Source organism: Bos taurus, chromosome 6 (assembly GCF_002263795.3).
Source record: "Bos taurus isolate L1 Dominette 01449 registration number 42190680 breed Hereford chromosome 6, ARS-UCD2.0, whole genome shotgun sequence".
Taxonomy (NCBI): domain Eukaryota; kingdom Metazoa; phylum Chordata; class Mammalia; order Artiodactyla; family Bovidae; genus Bos; species Bos taurus.
This window is the reverse complement of record NC_037333.1, coordinates 45,502,318-45,513,631: the sequence shown is the minus strand read 5'-3', so window position 1 is coordinate 45,513,631 and position 11,314 is coordinate 45,502,318. Positions and strand designations below refer to the sequence as shown.

Sequence of the window (11,314 nt, the reverse complement as noted above, 5' to 3'; positions counted from 1 at the left end):
GTGTGATGGTATATGCTATCGTCTGAATATTTGTGTCCACCCCTGCATCCTCCCATCTCCCGCCCCTGCCACCAAGCTATTCAGATCCATATTAATGCTAAGACTCTACGGGGTTGGCCTGCCGGGGCAGTGAGTCTCATGTTGGCATCACCCAAACTCTCAGCTAAAATGCATCTTTGTGTGCACATGGAAAATTCCTTTCCCAAGGCGATGCCCAGTGCCAAAGTTTGTGTTCTCAACCACAACGCTAAATGACCTCCAGATCCCTGGTCTCTATCACCTCCAAGGTTAACCTTCCCATACAGCCATCTTACAACAATAGCAGTCCTGGGAAAACAAGAGAGGAGCATGAAATAGCCCAGTGGGTATCATGATTTTCAGATACCCCATAAACTCAGTCTTAGGACCACTCAGCATGAGATGGCACTCTTTGGTCCTCAAAGGTATACTAGAAACCTTGGAAATAAATAACCACTTGTTCAAATCTCTTAGGGAAAATTAAAAATGGTGCCAAGACAAGAAATAAAGGGTCATTTATATATATATTGAGAGGCAACATGGTAAGAGAAGGGCATGGGCTTTGGTGTCAGATAAACATGACTTACCATCCTGACCTTACTGCTTATTTTCTGTGCAAGCTGAGGCCAAAGACAAAAGCTCCGTGCACCTCAATTTTCTCACTTGGAGATGAAATTAGGACCTACTTGCAGGGTTGCCGCAGGAGAGATGTAATTAAGTACAGAGTATGTGACACATTCAGTTCGGTTCAGTTCAGTTCAGTTGCTCAGTCGTGTCCAACTCTTTGCGACCCCATGAATCGCAGCACGCCAGGCCTCCCTGTCCATCACCAACTCCCGGAGTTCACTCAGACTCACGTCCATCGAGCCAGTGATGCCATCCAGCCATCTCATCCTCTGTCGTCCCCTTTTCCTCCTGCCCCCAATCCCTCCCAGCATCAGATTCTTTTCCAATGAGTCAACTCTTCGCATGAGGTGGCCAAAGTACTGGAGTTTCAGCTTTAGCATCATTCCTTCCAAAGAAATCCCAGGGCTGAGCTCCTTCAGAATGGACTGGTTGGTAATGGTGCTTAATAAAGAAAAATTTCACTATTCCTCGAGCACTCTTGTAAAAGCTGGGGTCATACAAAGTGAGCACATGGTTGTGCATGTGTGCACATGTGTGCACATGTGTGTACATGTGTGTGTGCACGTGTGGTCCCAGCTCAAAGCTCTTCAGATTCACCCGTGTATGACTGGCTGTGCCTGGTAAAGACATGGGTGAACGTCCAGGAGCAGATCTGTGAAAGGATATTTGGGTAGAAAGAGACTATGGGGACAGTTTGGTCAGATGTTCCTAGGTGGGGCCAGGGGGAGTCAGCCTTGGACAGTGTTGCCTGACCTGGTCCCAGAGATGTGAGTTTGAGGAGGGGCTGCAGGAAGATGATGGTTGAGTTACTTTTATGAGATTCTAAGGCTCCCTGGTGTTGCTCACCCCCAGGGTGCATCATTGACACCTATTTGGCTCTCTCTTACTCCATCATGTGTATAACCAATTCCATTTGTTGTGGAAACTAAAGGTGGTGTGTCTGTCTTCCTGCTTAGATTCTGTAGTTACACCGCCATCTTTGCCGGAGACTGGGATAGCCTAAGGAATCTCAGGTTGTATGTATTTGAATATATATGTAAATATGGAGGAAGAGGATGTAAGAAAATTTCATGAGATGCTAAAAATGACCCTCACTTGAGTTATTCGATTCTTACTAACAGTCCAAGCATCTCCCTACACCAACATCCCCAGGAAATGGCATGCTTGTTCCAAAAACCCAGCAAGATCCTTCTGTGATCGTTCTTTCCTCAGCTTGAGCTCATCTGGACTCTGACTCGCATGGTTTGCATCCCACTGAGGTTAGGGTATTCGATTCCATTTCAGATTTACTTCCTTCTTGTGGGTAGACAGTTACAGTAATGGCTCCCAACAGAGCCAGGGCTCCCTCCCTCTATCCACACCCTGGTGTCGTCCCCTCCCACATGGACTCAGAGCTTGGCCACGCGACTTGCCTTTGCTAATGGGACAGCAAATGTAACACAGAGACTGGAAAATGGTTGTGAATTGTCTTTCCCTCTCTCCGACCGCTTTTGGAACCATGTAAAGAAGCAGAGGCTGGTTTCTGGAGACACACAGTCCAGCCAACAACCAGCCTCCTTGCCTAGAAAAGTGAGTAAAGCCACCCAACCCCATTTTGAGATGCCAAACAACTGCAGTCAGATAACCCTAGGTGAAATGAACAGAAGAACCACTCCGATGAGCCCAACCAAACTGCTGACTGCCCCCACCCCGAACCATGAGTGCATAAAATGGTGTTTGTTTTCAGCCACTGTGTTTGGGGGTAGAATGTTATGCAGCAGAGGCTAACACACACAGTTTTCTCTCTACCTTTTATCCTTTTCTACCAGGTGGCTTAGATGGTAAAGAATCTGGCTGCAGTGTGGGAGACCTGGGTTCGATCCCTGGGTCTGGAAGACCCCCTGGAGGAGGGCATGGCAACCCACTTGCCTGGAGAATTCCATGAACAGAGGCTACAGTCCATGGTATCTCAAAGAGTTGGACACAACCGAGCAACTAACATTTTCACGTCTTTTACCAGCTTGCAATTGCGTTCACCCTGTTAACCATTCCTTCCGCAGGACACTGACCTCTGCCCCTCACAGGCACCTCAGCTGTTTCCTCACCAAGGGGAAATTTGTGCTGTGCCCAGAAGCATGGGTTCCATCAACAAAGTTCCAATAGCTGTCCCTGTACGGCTTCCCCTGAAGAGTTAAGCTCTGACTTCATTGCATGCAAAGTTTCCCTTTTTTTTTTTTTTTTGGAAAAAAATGTGGTTTTGCTTCCAAATGATGTTCCAAATGTCTCTGGCTCACCAAGAAGTAATCCCTCAGCTGGAAAACACAGCAACGCTGCTATTTTAGTATGGCATCAGGCCTCTGGCTTCTTGATTCTGCCAGGGCTGCCGATGCTTCTTGATGGAAAACTAAATCAACGGCCTAAGATACAGAGACTTGTCCCAAAGGGATATTTCAGAAAGGAGAGGCCCTCTGTTTTCTTTCCATTTCTGCTTCTTTCTATCCAAGTCCTCCCTCCTCCAGCTAAAGAGGGGTCTTCTTCCTCGGGGGCAACTGAACTTCTAACCTGCTTAAGTGGAGGCCCATCTGTTGTCCCTGACCCTTTGGCTTCTCCCCACACTCGTTCTAATTGTTCTCTGATGAAGGGTGAACGTAAGCCTATGTAACACTCCAAAAATGCATGGCTGGCCGACCAAACATTAACAAGAGAGACAGCTATGAGAAAACAATATGCCTGTTTGCTCAACCTCCCTTTCTGCAGGCAGACTACTTCTGGAAACTTTCCCATCTCCAAGGGAAGAGGTGCTTTGCTAATCCTGCTAAGTGTCAAAATGGATGGCGTTTGAACAGCTTTCTCCAGCTAGCTGTCCCTTGGTGGAAACTCCTGTGAATGCTGTGCAGAAAGTGTCTCCCCTGAACCCAGTAAAGGCAGCAGTTTAAGGAGGGGTCACATCTTATGAAAATAGTTGCCTTTTCTAAAGCCCTGCTCTTCCCTGAAAGAGATTAGCTGGGCAAAGGTCACTGGGAGAAGCAGTGGCTCAGAGGCCACCTCAGGTACTGAGGATGACTCACAGACCACAGAGAAAGGGACTGGGGCTTGGAGTGAGACCAGCAGGATGGGGCCCAGCCTAGTGGTCCAAATGTCAGCCGTGACCACCTCTCGGGAAATGCACATGGGATCCAAGGTTCCTAGGCCTCACTAGTCTGGGTCAGAGAAGGCTCCCGGTGACAGTCACGGACCTGGCACTCCTTGCTTTTCTCTCTCTCCACCCAAATTTCTAGGAGCACTCTCTTCTGTTTCACATCCTCAGGGAAGCCTCCCTCCCTCCCACCAAGATCATTCCTGAAACTTGCTTATCCATCTCTCCCTCATTTGTGCCCCTACTTTGTCCTGGAACTTCCCCATAGAGAACTTCTACCCACTTGATTATGTTTACTTGTTTTCAGAGTTCACTCAGGCCTCCTGCAGAGAGGGAATGTGTTGTATTTACTCCATATCCCCGGCTGCCAACCCAACATGTGCACTTAGTAGGCACACAGTACTGAGCGGATAAGTGATCCTTCTCATTTCCCATTGAACATGGAGAAGGCGGCATGCCCAAGGTCACCCAGTGGCTGAGTGCCTGAGTCTGGATGTGGACCCTGGTTTGTCTTAATCTAAGTCTGTGATATGCCGATACTGCACCTGGCCTCCCCAGTTAGTGATCCCTGCCCATCACACCCCCACACACATACAGACACAGACACACAGAGGTCACAGGAGAGCATGGGCAGATTTACAGGGTGTCAGAGATGAAGCTGATTTAAGGCATCATGGACACCAACTCAATTATTTAACAACTGAGGAAACTGAACTAAAGAAATCAAATTGTTTGTGTGAGTCGATATGCTTTGACCTACTTTAGGTCAAATTAAAAATGAAATTAAAAGACACTTGATCCTTGGAAGAAAAGTTATGACCAAGCTAGACAGCATATTAAAAAGCAGAGACATTACTTTGCCAACAAAGGTCTGTCTAGTCAAAGCAATGGTTTTTCCAGTAGTCATGTATGGATTTGAGAGTTGGACCGTAAGGAAAGCTGAGCACCGAAGAATTGATGCTTTTGACCTATGGTGTTGGAGAAGACTCTTGAGAGTCCCTTGGACTGCAAGGAGATCCAACCAGTCCATCCTAAAGGAAATCAGTCCTGAATGTTCATTGGAAGGACTGATGCTGAAGTTGAAATTCCAATACTTTGGCCACCTGATGTGAAGAACTGACTCATTGGAAAAGACCCTGATGCTGGGAAAGATTGAAGACGGGAGGAGAAGGGGACAACAGAGGAGGAGATGGTTGGATGGCATCAACGACTCAATGGACATGAGTTTGAGTAAGCTTTGGGAGTTGGTGATGGACAGGGAGGCCTGGTGTGTTGCAGTCCATGAGGTTGCAAAGAGTTGGACACGACTGAGCGACTGAACTGATCTGAACTGAACTGACCTACTTTAAAATTTGGTCTAGAGCTATTCCTGGTCAATAATCATATTCCATTTAATTTCACCTAGAGCTCCATGGAAGATACATGACTGAGTGATCAATAGTTCCTGCCTTGAGAGAGATATCAGTGTGGTTGGGAGGGAAATACAAACATAGGTATGAATACAGGGCAGGACATGACAGGTTCGAAGTGGTTCAGGCCCTCAAGTTGGGAGAACTCGCATTGACTTGGTAGAGTCCAGAGAGGCTTCACACAGGAAATGGTATTGAGTTGGGCCCTGGAAAAGGGCTAGATGATGGACAGCTAGGGCAGGGGCCCAGCATGCACAATGGCACAGAGAGGGGAAAGTGCATTCTGTGTATAGAGGAACACGTGCTCAGTTGCTAAGCCATGTCCAACTCTGCAACCCCCACGGGCTGTAGCCCACGAGGCTCCTCTGTCCATGGGATTTTCCAAACAAGAATACTGGAGTGGGTTGCTGTTTCCTCTCCCATGAGATCAGAGGAATTGTAAGATGCAAATGGTAAATCTGCCCAAGCTCTGGGCTTTACATACAGCTATAGGATGGTAGGTGAGGCTGTGGGGTGGGGGGACAGGCGGGGCGGGAGTAGACTGGGGCATGCTTCCGGTGATGAGAACAGATAGGAAACTAAAGCGTCTCTACCTGGTGCCCGGAGGAGAGCTGCTGCTGACAGCCCCTTTTGGGGAAGTGAACAGAAAGGACAGAGACCTAGGGGTTTAACAGGACAGTAAGAGCAAACGACCCTGATGCTGGGAAAGATTGAAGGCAGGAGGAGAAGGGAACAACAGAGGATGAGATGGTTGGATGGCATCACCGACTCAACGGACATGGGTTTGAGCAAGCTCCAGGAGTAGGTGATGGACAGGGAAGCCTGGTGTACTGCAGTCCACGGGGTCACAAAAAGTTGGACACAACTGAGCCACTGAACTGAAGAGCAAAAGGAAAGCCAAGTGATTGGGACCCAGTGAAAACAGAGTTCTTTAGGCTGCAAGAGAGGGGAAGAGGGATGTCATTTTAAGCCAGTAATACGCTTTTCTCTTCTGTTTCCCACTCTCCCAGATTCACCCTAGATATCCATCTGCCTGTAGGAGAAGGGATGACTGTGTGGGGAGGGGGAGGAACAGGAGGAGGGGCAGAGGAGGTAGGGGTGCGGAGGAAAGTCTGTGTACAGATTCTTACTGATTACAGAAGGAATTCCAGAGAGAGACCCAGCTACTGTTTAGCTTTGGTCATTCAAGATAGGATTATGCAGAAATTCCAGTCTTAGGAGCCAGACCTTTATCTCAAGAAGGGATTTTCCAGATTCTTTTCCCACCTCTCTTAGTACATTAAGAGAAAGTCTACTATATATAAGATAGATAACCAACAAGGACCTACTGTATAGCACAGGGAACTCTACCCAATATTCTGTGATAACTTATATGGGAAAATAATCTGAAAATAAATGAATATATGCATAATTGGAGGAAAAAAAAAGAGAGGAAGCCTGAAGCTTGGACTTCTCTTACATACACAGTAAGAGGCCAACGCCAGTCATTTAGGCCTCATGGCAGTCAGAAAGGAGGAAACAGAAGTATTGGAAAAGCCCACCCTTTCTCTCTACCTGAGTATCTTAAAAAAAAATAGGAGGAAGTAAACAGACCAAGAATAGCTGGGCCATCGGCAGAACTGCCCTGCCCATCCCCACCTCTGGGTCTGCAGAAGGAGGGTGTTGGAGAAGTTAGGGTCACCCTGGGGACTCTGGGAGGAAGTCACTGCCTGTGCTGCCCCTTTAGAATGCAGGGCACAGTCACAGAAAAGAAACTCTGGTTGGAAAGCCTGGGCCAGGCCTGATATTCAGCTTCCCTGGGCTACCCTCAGGCTCACAGGGGTCAGATGCTGAGTTGGAAGCCAGTGGGCCCACGGAGGGGGCCTGCAGTTTGGAGACAAAGGGACCTCCCAGCTAACAGAGTAGCAAGCCCGTGACGCTGCAGTTCAACTGAGACCAAGACACTAACCTCACCGGGAGCATTTCCTCCCCTGGAAGAATGGGGCATATTTTGAGTACTGGGGGCCTGGAGGTCGAATATGACTCAGTAAGGAAAAAAAGAATGTCTCCCCAAAGACCAATGGACGGCACACATCCATGGCCTTCATGAGACCCAGGAACTCACTGCCCCTGGTGCCATGGAAAGGGGAGAAAGCCCCTTGCTCCATATGCCTGGGCCTCTAGTTGTGGGCAGACAGGAGGAACAGGGGCTCCTGGAGACACAGAGTGTTTTTCGTCAAGACCAAACATTATCCACAGGGTTTGAAGTATCAGTTCAAAGTCTAACTGGGTTGACATTTAGTTTATCCTCCCCAGCCCACTAACTAGTGGGTGTGGCTCAGAGGAAAAAGACCAGATTAGTTCTAAGCAAAGTAATGCTACTCTGTTTTCCCTTCACATTGGATATGTGGTGTGAGTTATATTTGTGCAACCCGCTACTCTTGAGTCTCAGGACATCAGGGCTAGGCTGGGCTCCCAGGCCTGCGGAGCAGACAGTCAGCCTGCAAGGCTGCCCCCAGGCTGCTCTTACATGCTGGCCTTCCCTGGGGCCTTCCTAGCAGGGCTGCAGGCCACCCCTGGCTCCTCACACATAATGGGGGGGAGGGAGTTGCCTTCTGGAGAGGGGCCCAAGCAAGAGGTGGGGTCTCTGCTCTGTAAGGTGAGAATTAGGAGTAGGGCTGGTCCGAGGTGAGGGGAGGAGGGAGTTATGCACTAGTGGGAGCGAATAAGAAGAAAACAGAAAGAAAGTAAGATGCAGGAAAGAGCCTTAGAAAGATGAGAAATGCCAGCTTGGTAAAGGTGGTTGTTGTTTAGTCCCTCAGTTGTGTCTGACTCTTTGCCACCCCATGGACTGCAGCATGCCAGGCTTCCCAGTCCTTCACCGTCCTCCGGAGCTTGCTCAAACTCATGTCCACTGAGTCAGTGGATGCCATCTAACCATCTCATCTGACAACGGTGAGAGGACCCAAGGCTGGGCCAGGGTCTTTGCACACGCCTCCACCGTGAGGCCGGAAAGCCGGAGCGCCCTGAGAGCCCAGTGAGGGTGGCGGGCAGGTTAGGAGATGGTGTGGAGGCTCCCTAGTCTGAGCTTCCTGGGCAGAGAAGGGCAGGGAGGGAGGCAGAGGAGAAGGTGTACACTAGTGACCGTAACTACTGAGCGCTCTGTGCAGATTCAGGAGTACAGCTTCTGGAGGTTGCCCCCAGAGGGCAGAGGCCCAGAAGGGAATGCCCGGGCCCGTGGTCGGGGTTGAGGGGCGCAGCAGTCGCAGCAGGCCGGCTAGGGGGCTGAGGGGGGCCCGGCCTGGTCCGTGGAGCCCGCACCCACCTGTGGGGAGCAGCCGTTCGCCTCCCGCGCCCTCAGGCCCCTGAGAGCGGCTTTCGCGGGGCGCTGCTGCCCCCTTCCGGCTTGCTTGCAGGCCCTGGGCGTCCTGGAGCTGCTTCCCCGCCGGGAACCTGGGGCCGGGGGATCCGGGAGGGATGGAGCGGGGACCGTGGGCCGCTTCCCTCCCGGGTGTCCGACTCCGCTGCTCGCGCTCCGCGCCTCTAACGCATCTGCCTTCAAAATCGTACACTCCGTCCTCCGTCTCGGGCCGCATCCCCGCGTCTGCTCTGGCGGCTCCAATGTCTTGACCCTCACACGGTGGGACTTGGTGATGAGGGTGCCGCCGCGGGCTCAGCCGGGCGTACCAGGCCCGGCTAGTCGTTGAGTCTCTGGTGCTCCCTGAAGATGCTTGTCAAAGCGCCGGCGGCTCCGGTCCTCCCACAGGAGGAGTTCGGGTCACTAGTGTCCGCCTTCTCCTCCGTCCCCTTCCCGCTCTCTCTGCCCTCCTCTGATCGCTGCTCAGACTGGAGATTCTCTGCGCCATCTCCCAGCCCAGCCCTGCCGGGCACTCGGCTTCTCAGCCCCACAGTGGGCCGTTTTCCACGCTCGGGGGGCGTGCGGCAAAGACCCTGGCCCAGCCTTGGATCCTCTCAGTGACATCGAGCCCGCACCTCTCATTTTCCTAAGGCTCCTTCTAGCACCTTACTTTCCTTACATCTTCTCTTTATTAGTTCCCACTACTGACCACATAACTCTCTCTCTTCACACAATCGGTCTCCTGATCCTTAATTCTCGTTTCCCGCTCCACTATCCACACTCTGCCTGCCAGCCCGATCAGAACCCCGAGTTCTGACTCCCTGATGGCCCTCAGTTAACCTTGGGGCCCCAGTGACCTCTTTGTTGCTCGACCCCAAGCCCACTTCTCAGATTTTATTTGATGGCTCTGCTGCATTTGGCTCTGCTGCCCATCTCAGGTGGCACTAGTGGTAAAGAACCCGCCTGCCAATGCAGGAGATGTAAGAGACGCGGGTTCGATCCCTGGGTCGCGAAGATTCCCTGGAGAAGGAAATGGCAACCCACTCCAGTATTCTAGCCTAGAGAATTCCATGGACTGAGGAGCCTGGCAGACTATAGTCCATAGGGTTGCACAAAGTCGGATATGACTGAAGTAACTTAGAACATGCAGCTGCATTTAAGCCTATTGATACTTCTTTCTGCAAATGTTCTCTCCCTTCAATCTTCTGGGGCACTCCCTCTGCTTTTCCTATGACCTCAAACCTGGTCCGCTTCAGTTTCCTTGATGACTCCATTGTCCACCAGCACTAGCCACAGGGCTCCCTCTTGACCTTCTCTTTTCATTCTACCCACTCACCTGCGGGCTGTGGTCTCATCCGTCTCTACCCCATCTCCATCTGCACCAGTCTGCCTCCAGCTCAGATCCTTGCCTGGCTATATAACTGCCCATTCAGGGGAACACAGGTCATCTCCAGGTGGACGGCCAGAGAGACCACCAGCTCTGCAGATGTGAAACTAGAATCATTGTCTTTCTCCCCAAATTGGTTCTTCCATAGAAGTCTGGGAGACATTTTAAATTCCTTTCTCTCACTCACCTCTCCTACCATCCAACTGGTCTCAGCATTAGGTTGAGTCCATCTTATTCTATGTTATTGCTTAGAATCCATCTTTCACTCCCATGGATTCAGCAACAATTTACTGGTGCCAGGTACTGCTCTAAGCACTGTGCATGCATCTCCTCATTGAATTATCTGAACAATCTCATAGAAATAGGAGAGGACCAAGGCATTGCGAAGTCATTTGCTCAGGGTCATATAGCTAATAAGTAGCAAAGCCCAGAGGGGACCCCAAGTTGTGCTGACAGGAGAGCCATTTTTTTTTTTCTTTGAGCACTGATGTGCAGCCTTATTTCAGGATGCTACCATTCCTTGGAGAGCTTCTCACGTTGACTCTCTTACTAATTTTCCTGACTTCATTCTTTCACCTCCTTAAAGTGTAGCTATCTAAAACTGAATTGCTTCCCCAAACTAAAATTCAGTACTGAGACTCTCCTCAAATTTGTTCAGTTGCACCTGCCACTCTTAAACTACAATTTATACTCTGGAGCCTCCTCCTACCCTTCTAGCCAATTCTTTCTTACTTATCCTTCATAATCTGCAAAGAATTGTCCCTGGGATTTCCAAGAGTGTATCGGGTAATTTATTAGGATTGAATTCAGCTATATGTAACAAATAACCCAATTAATGGCTTAAATGAGATAGTTTTAATTCCTTCCTCTTAAAGAGCTTGGAGTTGACAGTTCAAGTTTGTTATATGGTAGCTCTAGTTTATCACCAACAACCCGGGATTGTTGTGGCTTTATGCTCTACCATTCTTAACATTTGTTTCCAGCTTTAATGCAACCTCGTGGCTGCAAGATGGCTGCTGCAGCTCTAGCTATCACAATGATATTTCTAGCAGCAGGAAGGAAGAAGTATCCAAAACCAAAGTGTGTGCCTCCCAGGTGGCTAGACTGTTTTAATAAGCTTTCCCAGAAGTTCTGACCAATGACTTTTGCTTATCCATCTTCGATGTCTTGAAAGAGAAATTGGAGAATCTAGTTTTTTGAGTTGGGTACATTGGAAACCCTAAGGCCCAGTTAGTGAGAAAGAAGAGGAAAATGGGATAGATGGGATAGACAGCTAGATGTCTCTGCCCAGATTTTCTTCCTCCACATTCCCCTGGCATTCCTGCTTGCATTTGCTATCACTCTTTCCACATTTCAATGTAAATATCTGCCTATTGATTTGCTTCTCATAACAGTCTGAACACTCAGTTCAGAGGATGGCA

The 11,314-nt window shown here is 49.6% G+C and overlaps 1 long non-coding RNA gene across 1 annotated transcript in view; it reads left to right on the top strand.

The window, feature by feature from the left end:
- Nucleotides 1–11,314, top strand: part of LOC132345495 (uncharacterized) — a 79,937-nt gene that overhangs the window by 45,571 nt on the left and 23,052 nt on the right. The window lies entirely within an intron of this gene.